The sequence below is a fragment of the Amaranthus tricolor genome, chromosome 1 (genome assembly GCF_026212465.1).
Source record: "Amaranthus tricolor cultivar Red isolate AtriRed21 chromosome 1, ASM2621246v1, whole genome shotgun sequence".
In the NCBI taxonomy this organism is placed as follows: domain Eukaryota; kingdom Viridiplantae; phylum Streptophyta; class Magnoliopsida; order Caryophyllales; family Amaranthaceae; genus Amaranthus; species Amaranthus tricolor.
This window is the reverse complement of record NC_080047.1, coordinates 1,619,406-1,636,371: the sequence shown is the minus strand read 5'-3', so window position 1 is coordinate 1,636,371 and position 16,966 is coordinate 1,619,406. Positions and strand designations below refer to the sequence as shown.

Below are 16,966 nucleotides of genomic sequence, written 5' to 3'. Positions count from 1 at the left end.
TCTAAAATCTAAGAGGATTCATAACCTCTATGATGAATCAGGGGTTTTTTTTTCTGAAATAATGTTAAATAATGAAGTTACTAAGCAAAAACATCAACTTTAATCATTGATATGGATTGTGGTTGATACTTTGTTGCTCCTAAGTTTTTAATGTCACATTTTTAATGATGATAAAAAAAAAATTAAACTGAGGGGCTGTGGTTTTTAACATCATTGAGTTTCTTCAATTGCTTCATCATATGCTTGATGAATGATTTGTGAATTTTGTGCAGTATCCTCATTCTCTGTTTGGGTTTGTTGTTGATTTCTGTTTGGGTTGAGAAAAGCAACAGCTTCTCTAAACATTTGTGTTGGAATTCTTACTTGAATCCTTAACCTTCCATTGTCTTCTTGTACTTTCTTCCCAAAGTGTGGTTGTATGTAGTCATTACACCCCTTAACCTTTAGGACCTCATTTAAATGGTGTTGTAACGAGATCCACACATTAGTTAAGATCTTTGGATGTAACTCTTCGAATGCATCTTCAACTGTTGTGATTAATTCTGTCATGTTTTTGGGCATCTTTTATGCATTAGTGATTGTATGCTCCTAAAGAAACCTAAATCATGAATGTTACAATCTAGACTGTTTGGAGGTTGTTGTGATCATCATTTGTAATATGAACCCTTGCATTATCTTGTTGAATAAAAATAATGGAAGGATCTTCACTTGGCCATTTTCTTAGTATAGCTGGAATGAGTTGTTATATAAGTATACTCCTATACACCTCTTGAGTTACTAAGTCGGTTGGTTTAATCTCTATTGACCCCCTTGGTCGAGTTTTTGAGTCTCTTTGTGCTGCCACCATATTGATGAAAGGGGACATTCTAATTTTCCCATCAAACGTACATTGGCCAATATCGATTCCATCTAGGCCTTGCTACCTTCCCTAAGAACATGGCCTTAGGTATGAATTTTGATGACTTCGTTGCCCTATACGAGAACTTTTCTTTGTGTGCTAAATAAACCCTTTGCGTTTTCTTGGTTAAATAAAACCACTTCTCGTCGATGTGAATAAAATCGTACATGGCTTTGTTTATTGGGTGTCTTTGAATGGTGTGTTCTTGGATAAGGCTCAAAATCCACTTCACCCTTCTTAATTTTGTTGGCACGGTTAAAGCGGGGTCTAATGGATTTGAATGTGCTTTTATCTTGCCTCTTTTTATTGACCTCCAAACCGTTGATGGTGCCTAGTCTAAACATGTTGTCACATCTCTAATGCAAGTACGTTCGCCCATTGGTTTATACTCAAGTATGTTTGGTGGTACCACCACTCTTTTTCTTCCACAGTTTTTGTACTTTGATTCTACAACGTATGGCTTGTTTGCTTCTTTGGTTTGAATTGCTCGTTTCCATAAATTTCTTATGGTACTATGATGATAATCGTATTTTTGAGAAATCAGTTTGAATGTACCATGAGGAAGTGAGTCACTAACTTTCAATGACAACATTTCTTGGAAAATAAGATGCCTTAACTCATTGCTGAGCCTAGGCTTATGATCTTGTTGCTGTGGTTCTTGTTCTTCCATTATCTGTGATTCTTCTTCTGATTCTGAACTGGACTCTGGATCATATGCATTTGATCCAAAGTAACAAGCTCCTTGTTACTCATCTTCACTTCCTCAAGCCATTAAAGGGCAATGATGCACTGATTATTTTTTCAGAAACTGTTAAGGCTACTGATTTGTTTGGGTCGCTAATTTTTTTTCAGAAAGTGTTTTTGAAGAGTTTGTGGACTGTTATTTTTATCAAGTTGCCACTGATTTTTTTTAGGTTACTGTTATCAATTTGCCACTGGTTTTTTGGTTGGGTTACTATGATGAAGATAATTGAAGGCTTTGTATACCGCTATGGTTGTTTTACTGATTTTTGGTTACTGTTTTCACTGCAGCCTTTATAGGCTGATATGGAATTTGTAAAGTCATTATTTTCAGATTATTTATTATAATTTCTGATTAGAGTAAATTTAGTTGTTAATTCATGTAAGTATAATTTGGCCAATGCAAGGCCTCTAATGGCTGTTACTTTTTTTGCATGGAGGGATTAAGTTCCTTCTTTTTTTTACAATAGAGCTCCAAACTTTCCCAATTTAGAAAGTTGGTTAATTTCCCTCCATTCTAAGGTTCTCTCTCCCTTTTAGTTACCTTAACAAAATCAATTTTTTTTGGTTTTACTTTTATTTATAATTATTTTCTCTCTTATACTTCCAATACAATAATTACTTCACACTACTATTTAATTAAAATAATACCCACTACAACCAAAGATTCTATTTTTCTTAATATGTGTGAAAAACCCAATATAGAAGAATATAAAAGATCGGAGGGAGTATAAAACATTTTAACTAGTAATAACACATTTCGAAATTAAATTCAACATAAAATAAGTAAAATTATTTTATATATGTTTAAACGAAAAAATAATTTTTGTCATAAAAAACATAAGTGATTTACATAAATAGTTACAACCTAAATCATATTAGAATTATACATTGCATTTAAGTAACTAATTGTATAAATAAAAAAAATCCTATTAAAAATATATTATGTTTTTAAGATCTCAAAGTACCCAATACAATTAATAACACTCATTTAATATATAAAATTAAAAAGAATTTATAAATAATTGAAAAAAAATAATATATATAGTTTTCAAATGCAATTTAATGATGACATAAAAAGTATAAATTTTACCAATATGGATAATATTATAGTCATAATTAGAAAGTAATAAAATAAAAGATATAAATATTAGTCATAATAGCAATGACATCATCATTGAGTGTTGGAATGAAAATTTTGATTGAGATTGTGACACGTAAGCAGTTTTAAGTAGTGATGATGTCAACAGTGTTTCGCTTTATTAATAGTTTTAGATTATATAATCATTATTAATTTGGAAAAATTACCGTGCTTAGTACTACCTTTCGTTAATTTCCCTACAATAATACCAACTATTAATTAACCATGAATAATACCAACTTAAGGGAATAATACCAACTTAGGGGGATTTTTTCCTAAAATAATACCAACTTTAATTTATTAACTAATTTACTAAATGTTTTTGTCATATAATCTCCTATAGTTTGATTTTTAACATGTTAAGTATATTCTAGGGAAACACCCCCTAAAGTTAATATTATTCATGGTTAATCAAAAGTTGATATTATTGTAGGGTAAAAAGCAAAAGGTTGTATTATTCCTGGTAATTTTTCCTATTAATTTTCTATAGGGTGCTTTGAAAATGATTCTAAGTGTTTTTAGTTGACTTGAATTATTTATGAATTATGTTTGACTTAAAGTATTTTTTCCTATTTATGTTGATGTTTATGTTAATTGAATAACTCGGCTTTTTAAGAGGGTATTGGATAAATCTGAGTGTTCACTATTGGTTGTAAATTAATAAAAAAAAGGTTCAACCAACAATAAAAAAATCAATGAAAAAAGCAATTCATGTTGGTTTCACCAACAAGCCAAAAGCAAGTAAATACATTATTTCTCCATTTCATTGTACTAACTACATGTTTTTTAGTCCGTTTAAATTTACTTATTACATTACCCCTCGGTATCTTTTAGATTTCAACAAAGAAATTTCGCACTAAAACTAAGAAATAGTAGGGACCATTTAGGGGCAGAGCAAGGATTATTGAGGCCCTGTGATGATGTTAAAAAAAGAAGGCCCTTAATTAAGTTTTCAAATATTATCTAAAAAGCAAGCATCATAATAAACAATACACTAATCCTTTATTGAGGTCATCTCAGCGTGAAATAACTCTGATTAAATCAGTTCAGACTATTAAAAAAATTGCTTTCTATACAAGTATAAATTCAAGTATCTTATACAAGACTTGTAAATAATATACTTTTCAAATCATCTTCTCAACTATGATCTATATAGTATGACAATTCCTCTTTGCCATTATCACAATAAATTATATATCTTTCAAATCGTCTTCTCAGCCATGATCCAACAATATAAGAATTCCTCTTGCCACAATCAACCTTATATTTATTTATGTAATAAATGAAGAGATTCGCAATTTATCATAAATTTATTTTCAATAAGTGCCTTTAGCCTACATAATAAAAAAGAGAACCAACACTATGCATATCAAGATATATTATTAATGTAAGCTATTATATTTGTTTCGGCAATTAAACTAGAAAGTGCATGAGACACTTAAAACACGTGAAGAGAAAGTGTTATCGAAATCAACTATAGGTATGCTGGAAGTGTAATATGACTTCGACGGAAGTGACTCAAATGCCACACCAACCTTAATAATCACTATGAATGTGAATAATACTCTCCTATTCACCACAAGTGAACTATTTGCTTTATATGCACTCTATCTAATGCACTTATTCAATTCTTAATATATCTAATTGTACATAATTAAAAATTATAGAAAGTTGATAAAAATAATTTTTGCATTGAGACAAATCAAACAAGATCCCACAAATTAATAATAAAATACAAATTAAGAGTAAGAGATACATAGTGTTAAGCAAATTGGACACTTGTGGTGAATAGGAGAGAGTAGTACTTTTATAGTCCTTCTCTGGCAACTGGCAAGACTTACCTTGCAAATGAAAGATCTTCCTACATCTATATTTGAATTTCACCAGCAATAAAGAAGTCTTCACCCTCAGAACACGGTAAAATATATGTAAAGGACATTGTTCAAATATTATCTTTAAGTTAGCTATGCTTAGTGGCGCTTGTTAGTAGTGACATGATCATCAAGGCACTTCTCCAGTCCACAGCATAATTTCCGATTTTTGAAAATACACATATTTCATGCACTTAAAAGACAAAAACAAAAGAGCGTGGACGGCAGGATTCGAACCTGCGCGGGCAAAGCCCACATGATTTCTAGTCATGCCCGATAACCACTCCGGCACGTCCACTTATTTGAGAAGTGGCAGTGGACATGTAATTTTGTATTAACTTTTAAGTAAAAAATAAAATAATATGAAGAATGTCGACCCATTTTCCACGGAACGCTGCAGATCCAGGATTCCAAGCAAGTTTATTCCCAAACCTAACAAAACAGTACAACATTAAATACATTAGAATAAAATTGACTGAAGTTTAGTAAACGACCACTAGTGCATTATCTTTACTTTACTACCCAGTCGTTAAAAAAATAGAAGCAAATACATTGCAATAAAAATTTATTATCATTTAGGAGAACTAATAGTATTTATGCAACAACAGCGCATACCAAAAGTCGCTTAATAACATGAGCAACAGGTTTGAACATGCACGGGTGAAGCCCACATGATTGCTAGACACCCCAGATTACCACTCCGATGAGTCCATTGCATGTTAAAGTATGCACATCACTCATGATTCATGCAACAGCTGAAGCGATCTTTCATCGTACTTATCAAATTCTCTGCTGATAATTTACAAGTTTACACTGACATCTATTTTAGAAGCAGAAGTATAAGTTAATCATTCATTTGCTGGTGAGGGAAAATGATACATTTCTTGCAATCAATCCAACAAACCTCGTGCATCTTGAATCTGAGCTAAGAGGCAAAGTGGATGAAATGTTGCCGAATCTAGCATGTTAATGGTCATGACCTCTTAATACTGAGGCAGGTTCACTTGCAACCAACGTATTGTCAGTGAAAGCTCGAAATATCAATGAACCAATAGGTCTAGAATACCAGGGTGGCAGGGCATCTTTGTTTTCCTGTCAGTACAACATGTTTGTCTTCTACCTCGACCTTGCTACTTAGCAAGATTTACTGAAATGATGGCATGATATAGTATGGTTGAAGAAATCTGAAAAAAGCTAAAAAGAACTTACACAACATATCAGTTATATTTCTATCAGAGTTTTTTTCAGAGTGTGCAGAAGTTAAATAAACATATTTGGTAAAATTATAGAAGTACTTTGTAGGTTGGTTTTACAGACAGTTTCCAATGTGTTTTTGTCCAACAATATGTATTTTTCGAGAGATTACTCAAGACTATACTAAAGCACTTAAAACAATTTAAACTCGAGCTGCATAGCGACTATCTGGTGAGTTCTCAAAATATATAGCATAAATGTGTATTGTTCATTTGATGTTGTATATGTGGACATCTTATTGAGCTCAACAACTCCAGTGAAATGCCGTGCTAAATCAGAACGTTTAATTTATATATATATATATATATATATATATATATATATATATATATATATATATATATATATATTTATGAAGTTGCAAATTATATTTGCTATCCAGTCATTTGAAAATGATCACTTCATTTTTACAAGGCTAAATTAAGTTGCGTATAGTAAATCCCTTGCTCGCCTAAAACGAAGCCTAGATTAAAAAAAAAAAAAAAAAAAAAAAAAAAAAAAAAAAACAAAACACTTAATGACATCAAGATACAATGCTGATAAGTATGAAGAGCGAAGAGCCAATCAAAGTCAAATTTACCTGGATTTCCATTTCAAATTAGTGGAGTGGTCCAACATATGATCAACTCTAGTTCAACACAATAACCAAAATAATAATACACAAAAAAATATTACGAGAATTCAGACAGAAAACCAGCACCGGCAGAGCCCATTAGTCATACCCGATAACTACTCTGGTTTATCGACATTCGTGAAAACGGAGTAGGGATCTAGGGCTAGTTTCTACGGGTGTGAACAATCCCCCAACGGCCGCCATAAAAAATCGTCAACCTGCATAAGATAATGCATGTACCTAGACTGCATTCTGAACTCTCAGTAGACAGCACAAGTATGCTTAAGAAATTTTACTATCATTGCCTTTAAAAAAATTTTCTTAATCGAGATAAAATGAGAAAAAATAAGCAAAGAAGTTTTCAAGATACCTGGAAAACAAAATGGCTTCTGACTGCTCCTGAGAAAATCACATATAAGTGACAACCCAAAACACAACTATTGTGATTCAGTGACAGCAACCTGAAACTTAAACAGCATTTGTGTCGGCAGAGCCCACATTGTTTCTGTCATGCTTAATAACCCCTGCAGTATGTCCCACAGCATGTCAGGCTCGGAATGTAACTAGTAGTACTTTTGTAGTCCTTTGGCAAGACTTACCTCGCAAATGATAAACCTTCCTACATGTTAATGTCACCGGCTATAAAGAAGTCTTCGCGGCAGTAAAAATTTGTAACATAATCAGAATTCAAAAACTGAAATAATTAGTACAAATCTCAATTTGACTTAATCAAGGCACTTCTCCACAGTCCATAACATAATTTCTGCTTTTTGAAAAAAAGCACAAGTTTCATGTAGTTAAGGGTCAAAAACAAAAGAGCGTGAACGGAAGGATTCGAACCTGCGCAGGCAAAGCCCACATGATCACTCCGGCACGTCCACTCCATGTTAGACTATGCACATCATTTATGCAATAGCTAAAGATATCTGTTATCAACTACTCAACTGTAACTTACAAGTTTACAAGGTCATTAAATAATATTGAACAAAAGAAAAATAGCAGGATGATGGGATAATGCTATAATCAGAAAAGGAACATCATCAACTTATCACAACAGACCTTTTGGTTACAGAACAGTAGCTACAGCACCTTCAGTCACTCTGAAATACCTATCGCCTTCCCTGTGGTAAATCTTGAATTCCAGCAAGAAAAACAGGCAGAATCCAAACCTGCGTGGGAAAATCCCACATGATTCCAAGTCAGAACAGATATATGCTCTAGCGCATTCCTTATTTTAGAAGTAAGAGTATAAGTTAATTCTCTTGCTTGTGCAAGAAAATAAAAATATTCTTTGCAATCAATTTGACCAACCTCGTGAACTTTTTAGACGAATCTTGAATCTAAACTAAGAGGCAAAGTAGATGAAAGAATGCAGAATCTGTTCATAGTTATGACCACTGAAGAGCGTATAGAATTGGCCATAAAAGAAGGGGAGGGATTTGGAGGGAAATGCTTTCCTTTGTTTGGATAACCATTGTGGGGGAAAGAAACATCGAAAAGGATAGGAAATGGAGGGATTTTCTATCAGTACTTTCTTTTCTTTTCCTTTCTTTTGAATATCCACCTAAACAAACAAGAGAATTTCTCCTCACTATTTCCCTCCTCCCTTTCCCTTCGCTTCCTCCCCCTCCCTTCCCTTCATTTCCCTTCCTTTCCCTCCAAAAACCTTGTCCAAACATAGTGTGACAGTCAATGCATTGTTGGTGAAAGCTTGAAATCAAAACAACCAAATAAAAAATCAGTGAACCAGTATGGCTAGAAATATATAGGGAATTTTCGTGTTCCTGTCAATTGTATGCAATGGTTAACAAAACTTTATCAAACAGTACTTCAAAGACAAAAGAACAACCAAGTAAAAAAATCAATGAACCAATATGGCTAGAATATAAAGCCATGGATGACAGAAAGCAACACAAATGTTTTCTGGTTTCTCTTTGCAATGCAAAAATGAACTGATTCAAATTTGGTAAATACATCCATTAGCACACTAGATTCCAGAACGATGTTCGTGAGCAGCAAGGTGAATAATAGAAGTACATATATGCAAATGTGAAGTACAGAATTGGAACCTAGGTAGGAGAAGCCCACGAGATATGTACTCGTGCACGATAACCACTCCAGCAAGGCCAGTTACTTAAGAAACAGTAGAGGACTTGCAATTTTGTAATGAGCTTAGAATGAGTACGTATAATAATGCTATGCAGAATGTCGACCCCTTTCCCATAAAATGCAGCAGATACAGGGTTCTAACTTCTAACCATATTAATTCACAAAGAAAACAAAGGCATAATAAATAAAGAGATCAGAATAAAGCACAACAGAATTTTAGTAAATAACCATTATTTTGTAATCTTATACACAAATATCCTTAGATCAAGCAACGCAAACATTGCATTAGAAATGTAATGTTATTATCTAGGAAAGTGATAGTAATCAGCTCCAAAGCATTCCCAAAACTATATACATCCGACAAAACCGATCTGACCGCACCTAGGACTCATGACCTAACTACTACCCAATACCCAAGAACAACTTACACCCAAAACAACAACGGCCGCAGGATTCAAACCTGTACATGCAAAGCCCTAATGATTTCTGGTCGTAGCCTATAACCACTCCAGCACATCCACCTCATTTCCAATTCATGTATTTTTTAATTCAAATGAATACAATAAACCAACAATAGCGCCAGCAAAGGAATCAAATACCAACACTTTTCCTTATTCAGTTTGTGAGATGGACATGGCCGGATAGAGGAACTGGTTGCAGTCGGCAGATAAATACTTCTAAATATCTCTTGAATTGGAAACTACAAAGACAAAACCCAGTGGCAAAGGGAATGTTTAGCAAGGATGATATAAAACCACAAAAATGTCATATAGATTCGCTATAAGCAATGCAAAAAACTGTACTGCTACAGAATTTGGAACAAACATCCATAAGCATTCTAGTTTCCAAATTAATGTTTTAAGCAGCAATGTAGTGTAAATAATAAAGGTACAAAAATTTGCAATGTGTACAGTAGGATTCGAACCTGTGCGGGATAAGCCCACATTAGAAGTGGTAGTGGACAAGCAATTTTGTAATAAGCTAACAATGATTATTAGAATAATATTACGTCCACTTATTTGAGAAGTGGTAGTGGACATGCAATTTTGTAATAAGCTAAGAATGAGTAAATAATCTGCAGAATGTCAACCTCTTTTCCGTGGAAGCAGCACATACAAGATTCTAAGCAAGTTGACTCACAAACCTAACCCGAACAGTAAAATATTAAAAAGATTAGAACAAATTTGACAGAAATTTAGTGAAGAGCACTAGTTCATTATATTATCTACCCAGATATTTAAAAGTCGTATCATATGCATCGCAATAGAAATGTATCATAAACCTAGGAAAACCGATAGTGATATATACAACAGTGTGTCGGTGCATAATCTGCATATCCAAAGGTTGAGTCAAAACGTGAATGGCAGAATTTGAAACTGCGGGGACATGATTTCAAGTGATAGCGGATAACCACTTGCCTGTCCACTAACTAAAGAGAAAGTAGTGGACATGCAATTTTGTAATGATCTAAGAATGTGTCACCTCCCTTTTCCATGAAATGCAGAAGATACCGGGTTCTGAGCAAATTAATTCACAAATAAAACAAACACATAACAATAAATTATTATAGATCCAGATAAAACATAACAGAATTTAGCGAACTACCACTAGTTTGTTATCTAATCTATCCATGCCTTCACACATTGCATTAGAAATTTAATTTAATCTTGAAAGGTGATAATTATCAGCTATCAAACAACCGCAAAGCTATAAACATCCAAGAAAACCAAAATGACCCGACCTAGTATTGAATGAACTACTCCTGCAGTACCCAATACCCAAGACGGACTCATCCCCAAAAACAATGGGAAAGAATAACCAAAGACCCCACAAATAAGGATTAAAAATGTTCAAATTAAAGTACTATTAAATCTACAATATCAAAAATACTCTCCTTGTTTCCCACCAATGATCTTGATCAATCAGTAGTCAAACAACTAGATCAATAAACAACACTTTTTTTTTGGACGGAATCAATAAACAACACTTGGTACATATACAATTTAGCAATTAACAATTCAATAGAGCCGTTGTGATTATTTCCAACCAAAAATTTAACAGATATTTTTAGAAAATGATATGTAATGTAAATTTTGAGCTAGAAAAGAAAAAAAAATGTTTAGGTACAGTGGTAGCAAATAGATGGAATAAAGCTAATTACCTTGCAAAGAGGAGACCAAAAACCATTTAACAATAATGCAAAAGTGGGTCTCAACATCCAAAATTCAAGCTAAAAACAGAAATTAAAAAATTAGAAATATAATAAAAAAGTAAAAGAAAGAATTACGGGCAATAAGAACTACGGAAGGAAGTCGCGTGATTTTTCTATCCATTTACGGTGATGGTTGAGTTTCGATGCTTAGTAACTGACCAGTAAGTCACTAGTTTATCTACCCAGATCATTAAAAAACAGTAGAAAATGTATTGCAACAAAAATTAATTTATCATCAAGAAGAACTGAAAGTGATCTATGCAACAGTATCAAAAAGTTCAGTCAACCTAAACGGCGGGATTTGAAGCTGCGTAAAGCCCACATGATTTCAAGTCAAGCCAGATGACCACTCCGGCTCATGCATCCCATGTTGAACTATGCACATCATTCAGGCAGTAGCTGAAGATATCTTTTGTCATACTTGTCAAATTCCCAGCTGATAACATACAAGTTTACAGAAATTAAACAATTGAGCACATGAAAAATAGCAGGATGATGGCATAATGCAATGTAAAGAAAAAAGGAAAGGAACATCAAAAACTTATTACCATAGGCCTTCTTATCACATTAAAATAGCTACAGAACCTTCAGTCACCCTGAAATACACATACCTCACCTTCCACATGGTCAACCTTCTATTCCACAAGAAAAAACGACAGGATTCAAACCTGCGTGAGCAAAGGCCCCATAATTTCAAGTCAGAACAGATAATCACTCTAGCATATCCACTTAATTTAGAAGCAGGAGTTTTAAGTTAATTCATCTTCTTGTGAAGGAAAATGAACATATTTCCAGCAATCAATTCAACCAACCTCGTACACTTTCACTTTAATCTTATATCTGAGCTATGAGGCAAAGAAGATCAAAGGTAGCCGAAGTATTTTTGGTCATGACAACAAAATATTCCGGTTTCACAAAAAATAAACATATTGTCAGCGAAGCTCAAAATCTAAACAATAACATAAAAACTGATGAGATATCAATCAACCAGTGCAGTAGGGCTGAATATTGGGGGCATCTTTGTTTTCGTGTCAATAGAATGCAATACTTAACAGAAATTAATTAAACAGTACTCCAAAAACAAACAAACAGTTTAAAATAGTAGGATATAGCCGCACATATTCAAATGTCTACTCAGTTTACACTTCTAATAAAAAGAATGTGTAGAGTGTTTTTCGTCGAACTATCACCAATACATGAATTCAAGTTTCAACACTCTGCGAAGAGATTTGAAATTTACGACAACAATTCAATGTAAGACCATGTATCATCACCACTCAACAGACTGAATTTATAAAATTTCAAGTAACAAAATTGCATCAATAGCACAGACAAATGGTGAAAATAGAAACCTGAACAACAAGATTTTGATGTGCGTAGACAGAAACAACACAATTTCTACTCATGCCAAATAACCACATTGCCATTTCCATTTCATATTGAAAAACTCCCAAATCATCTACACTAATACTAATCCTGCATTCATAAAGAACATGCTCACAAAGTCACCACCACAAGCGATTGTCAGGACTCCAAATAATGATTTTACAATAAAATAAGACATTTGTATTTCATTGCGTATCGCTTGGAGCAAATCATGAAGTCAAACATAATGGGAAACAAAGAGTGCATCAGAATCAAGATAATTATCAGAAAAAAAGAAGCTCTTCCATAATCATTCAGTCATTCAGACAAACGTCCAGCACTCCCCATTAAAACTTGAACTAAGAAGAATAAACATGAGCGGTAGGATTCAAACCTGAGCTGGCAAAGCAAATTAATTCACAGTACTTTAAAGACAAAAGAATAGTTTAAGATATACACATGTCTAGTTGGCTTCACTTTTAAAATTGGGAATATGTATAAGCGAAATTGTCTGAATATCACTACTATAAGATAAAAGTGACAAGTTCTAAGTAAATAAGATAAAAGTGACCATATGATTCTGGTTTAACTTTTAACGAAGAAAAATTGTACAAACATCCATAAACATTCTTGTTTCAAAAATAATGTTCTTGAGCAGCAACATGCATAACGAAGTACATAAAATTGCGAGTTTGCAACGTGAACGGCAGGAATAGAACCTGCGCGGGCAAAGTGCACATGACTTCTAGTCATGCCCGATAACCTCCGGTACTTGAACTTGCTCATTCAAGCAACGCTGTAGATACAGGATTCTAAACAACTTAAGTCACAAGCCTAACAAACAGTAATAAAAGTAGATTAGAATAAAATATGACAGTAGTTTAGTAAACGACCATTAAAGCATTTGCTTATCCACCCAGATCATCAAAAATAGTATCACATGCATTGCAATAAATTTAATTATCATCTAGAAGAAATGAAAGTGATTAATAGAATATTAGTGCATTACAAAAAGTTGAGTCAAAACGTCAACAGCAGAATCCAAACACCACTGCATCGAACAGCTGCTTAGTACTTGATCCTATATACCATAATATAAGAAATGGCTAAGAAATAAGATACTCAACGAAGAAATTTTAACAAGTAACGCCTTTAACCAATACAATGAGGCAATTGAAAATGCAAATCCGTGTCAGCCGTAATACCTTAATAAGCATAACTGTGAAACAACTACAATATATCAACATAAATTTGTATTAGAACCTTCTAGTTAATAGAGATAAACGAGACAACCCCAAGCACCAATATTATTCTAGTAAAAAGAGTCGGAGCATCAAAACCTTCAGTCAACACATTAAAATTTGAACGGAAACAAATGGACAAGAAACCATATAAACTGATTCATCACAGACATATAAATCAAATAGCATCAAAAAATGTAGCACCAAGCAACAAAATAATCCATCAATTGACATTTGTGAAGAATCATTGTCTACCGGCAAATATGAAACATGCAACAAGATACAAACAACAAAATCAACTAAAATACTAAATCAGAATCAAATAACATTTCAAAAACCCATTTCAATTAATTCTTCACATTTCACGTTATATACTTCTAAACAATTTATAAGACACTATTTCTTTGGTCCCAAGTATAACACAGAATCATCCATAAAAGGCACAGAACAGAATAAAAATTATGGTTTACGAATCAACATCCATCAATAGTGTTACAAAACCTTGAAAACCCAAAAATATCAAAACTTCTATCAATAATGAACAAATTAGAATTCCAAACTACAACGAACACTGAGGAAACCATTTTAAAAAAACGTCCGTAAAACTAAAAACAAAGATGAATAATTGCGTTCCGGAACGCAAAGTGCATTGAGAATAGAAAATCGGCGAAACAAATCTACGGGGATTCGGCTGTTGAGTTTTGCCCTAGGAAAACTGTATAAGATAACAAAATTCAGAAATTACCTTACCGATGATAGGAAAATCCAAACACAAAAAACCCTAAATCCTACCGATGACAAGAAAATCAAACATAAAAACCCTAAATCTGAGAAAGGAAAAAATCAGTAATTGATGAAGGAGATTAAGAAGCCCCAAAATGGCACCAAAGATAGCGCACAGTACAGTGACATTATTAAGGAGTCTATATATATACATTTGTAGAAGCATCTTTAAAGCGGTTAACATTTCTTAGACATCTTAGTTCACGCGGTTTCACGATGTCGGTTTGGTAAAATGTCATACGACCGAGAATCCAAAACTCAAAATCTTGGTTAGTACTTAGTAGTATAACACTGACGTGTTCAAGTAAATTACTAAAAATTTCAACAGAGTTTTATTTGCAAATTAACATGTACCAATAACATGTCGCAATAATAATCTTATGTTGCTGCTACTATAAAATGAAAAGGGCAATAAATGTGATCCACAACACATTGTACAAAGTTACAAGTTAAATACTTCCTAATCCTCTGTTTTGAATACTCGCTACACTATCGTTATTGACACTATTTATTGTTCATGCTTATTTTATATTTTATAAGTTTACAACTTATATGTAAATAAAAATATAGACAAGTGACATTTTGTTTGAATCGTCTAATCGAGTACTTTCATAAAATTAATTTTGTTTTTGGGAGTTAATAAATATCGTCACCCTTTTCATTTTATCGCCACCCCTTCAAATGAAATTACGAATTTGCCCCTTATTTTTAAAAAATTACAAAATTACCACTCCCTACAAATTTTTTATTTATAATAATAATAATAATAATAATAATAATAATATCAATAACAACAATAATAATAATAATTAACTTTTTTATATTCTTCAAAAAGAATATAAATAAAATTAATAATAATAACAGTAGTAGTAATAATAATAATAATAATAATAATAATAATAATAATAATAACAACAATAATAAAATTAAAATTAATAATTATTATTCAAAAAGAAAAAAAACAAAAAAAAAAAGTTGAATCGCCCAGAATCGGGCGATTGGACCCCGGTTCAATTGCCAAAAAAAGTGGCGATTGAACCGGGGTCAAATCGCCCGATTCTGGGCGGTTCAATTTTTTTTTCTTTTTGAATAATAATTATTAATTTTAATGTTATTATTATTATTATTATTATTATTATTATTATTATTATTATTATTATTATTATTATTATTATTATTATTATTATTACTGTTATTATTAATTTTATTTATATTCTTTTTGAAGAATATAAAAAAGTTAATTATTATTATTATTATTATTATTATTATTATTATTATTATTATTATTATTATTATTATTACTATTATAAATAAGAAATTTGTAGAGAGTGGCAAAATTGTAATTTTTTTTAAATCAGGGGCAAATTCGTAATTTCATTTGGAGGTGGGTGGCGATAAAATGAAAAAGGTGGCGATGTTTAAGGATTGGGCTTTTTAATTTGTATATGTGAATATTTCACTATATAAATAATTAAAATAACATATTAGATTGCGTAAAAAGTAAAATGTAACAAGTATAATAGAAAAGAGAAAGTACAAAGTAACAAAAAAGGAAAATTATATATTTTTTATAAAAATATGGGTAGTCTGTGCTACCAATTGTTAGCATATAACGACATCTATAATAAAATAATAATTGATCAAATACATAACAATTTTAATCAAACATAATTCTATATAAAAAAATAATGATCATTATAAAGGAGATATAACGCTAAAGTTGGCTTTGAAATAGAAATGCTATTGACAGTATTAGCCAAACTGACACCTGTGATGACGTCCTATACTTTTTTACTATCAAATTTATAGCAAGACTTCAAACTTGTTAAATTATCCCAATTTGTTGATGTGGGATAAACTATCCCAACAAAACTCTCACCAAGAAAGACTTTAAACCCAATATATGAGTAGATCGAATCCAATAAATCGATAGAATAATTTTACAGATATCTCATGATATACTACTGAGTTTCTTCGAAATTCACCATATACCACGCAAAATGTTTTAATTCACCATATACCATTGAGTTTTCGTCCGTTAGCACAGAATACCATTAATGACAATTGCTATCAGTGTGCCGTTTGTGGTAAGTTAATAATTCACCATATACCATTACTTTTTTTATTTGCGTCAAATACTATTTTTCTAAAAATATGGCTGTTGGAATTCTGATAAACAAAAGAAGTGTCATACAAACCAAGTAATTAACATTTTGTTCAATAACAACTTGACACTAAATACTGTTCACCAAAAAAATGATACTAAACAATGCAAAGTAGCAGCCTTTCTCTTCCCCTTGTGTTGCCTTGCTGTGAAGAGGAAGTTGCATGTTCTGTCTTCTTTGATGATGCCTTTTTTGCCTTGCATGTCACTGCATTGTGGCCTAGTTCTTTGCATAGGCTGCATTTGTTATTCTTGTGCCTCTTTCCTTTTTTTGCTTCGTGAGTAGCTCTTCTCCTTTGCTTAGGTGGTTTGCCAGCATTTCTTTTCCCTTGTGGTGGTGTAATTTCTGGCACATCAAGTTAAGGCTAGTGAGTTGGATCAGCCATGGGTGGATGTGGTCTCCATAAGTGAGTTTGTATGTAGCCCCCTTGTAGAAAGGTGAGACAAAATCCCTAGGATCAAGTCTCTGGTTGTAAATGACCCTGAGACCATGCTTGCAAGGGATCCCTGATCCTTGCCATTTCCATACCCACAAGTCATATGTCCAAGGGTGACAGGGAACTTGACATGGCCA

At 32.5% G+C, this 16,966-nt stretch overlaps 2 long non-coding RNA genes and 1 other non-coding gene across 4 annotated transcripts; all 3 read right to left on the bottom strand.

Annotated features, from left to right (window-relative positions):
- Positions 1-3,226: 3,226 nt before the first annotated feature.
- LOC130797831 (uncharacterized) lies at positions 3,227-6,201 on the bottom strand. Its single transcript, XR_009038954.1, has 3 exons — positions 5,556-6,201; positions 5,267-5,471; positions 3,227-5,083 (listed from the first exon to the last, which is right to left on the bottom strand). It is a non-coding gene; the product is annotated as an uncharacterized LOC130797831 (long non-coding RNA).
- On the bottom strand, positions 4,868-4,949 carry TRNAS-AGA (transfer RNA serine (anticodon AGA)). The gene has a single exon. It is a non-coding gene; the product is annotated as a tRNA-Ser (tRNA).
- A 73-nt stretch (positions 6,202-6,274) lies between the features above and the next one.
- On the bottom strand, positions 6,275-14,366 carry LOC130797823 (uncharacterized). Of its 2 annotated transcripts, none has more exons than XR_009038953.1 (3): positions 7,578-14,366; positions 7,359-7,444; positions 6,275-7,169 (listed from the first exon to the last, which is right to left on the bottom strand). It is a non-coding gene; the product is annotated as an uncharacterized LOC130797823 (long non-coding RNA). The 2 variants fall into 2 exon arrangements; XR_009038952.1 differs by having other exon boundaries at positions 6,282-7,042; positions 7,118-7,169; positions 7,359-14,366.
- Between the last annotated feature and the right edge of the window lie 2,600 nt (positions 14,367-16,966).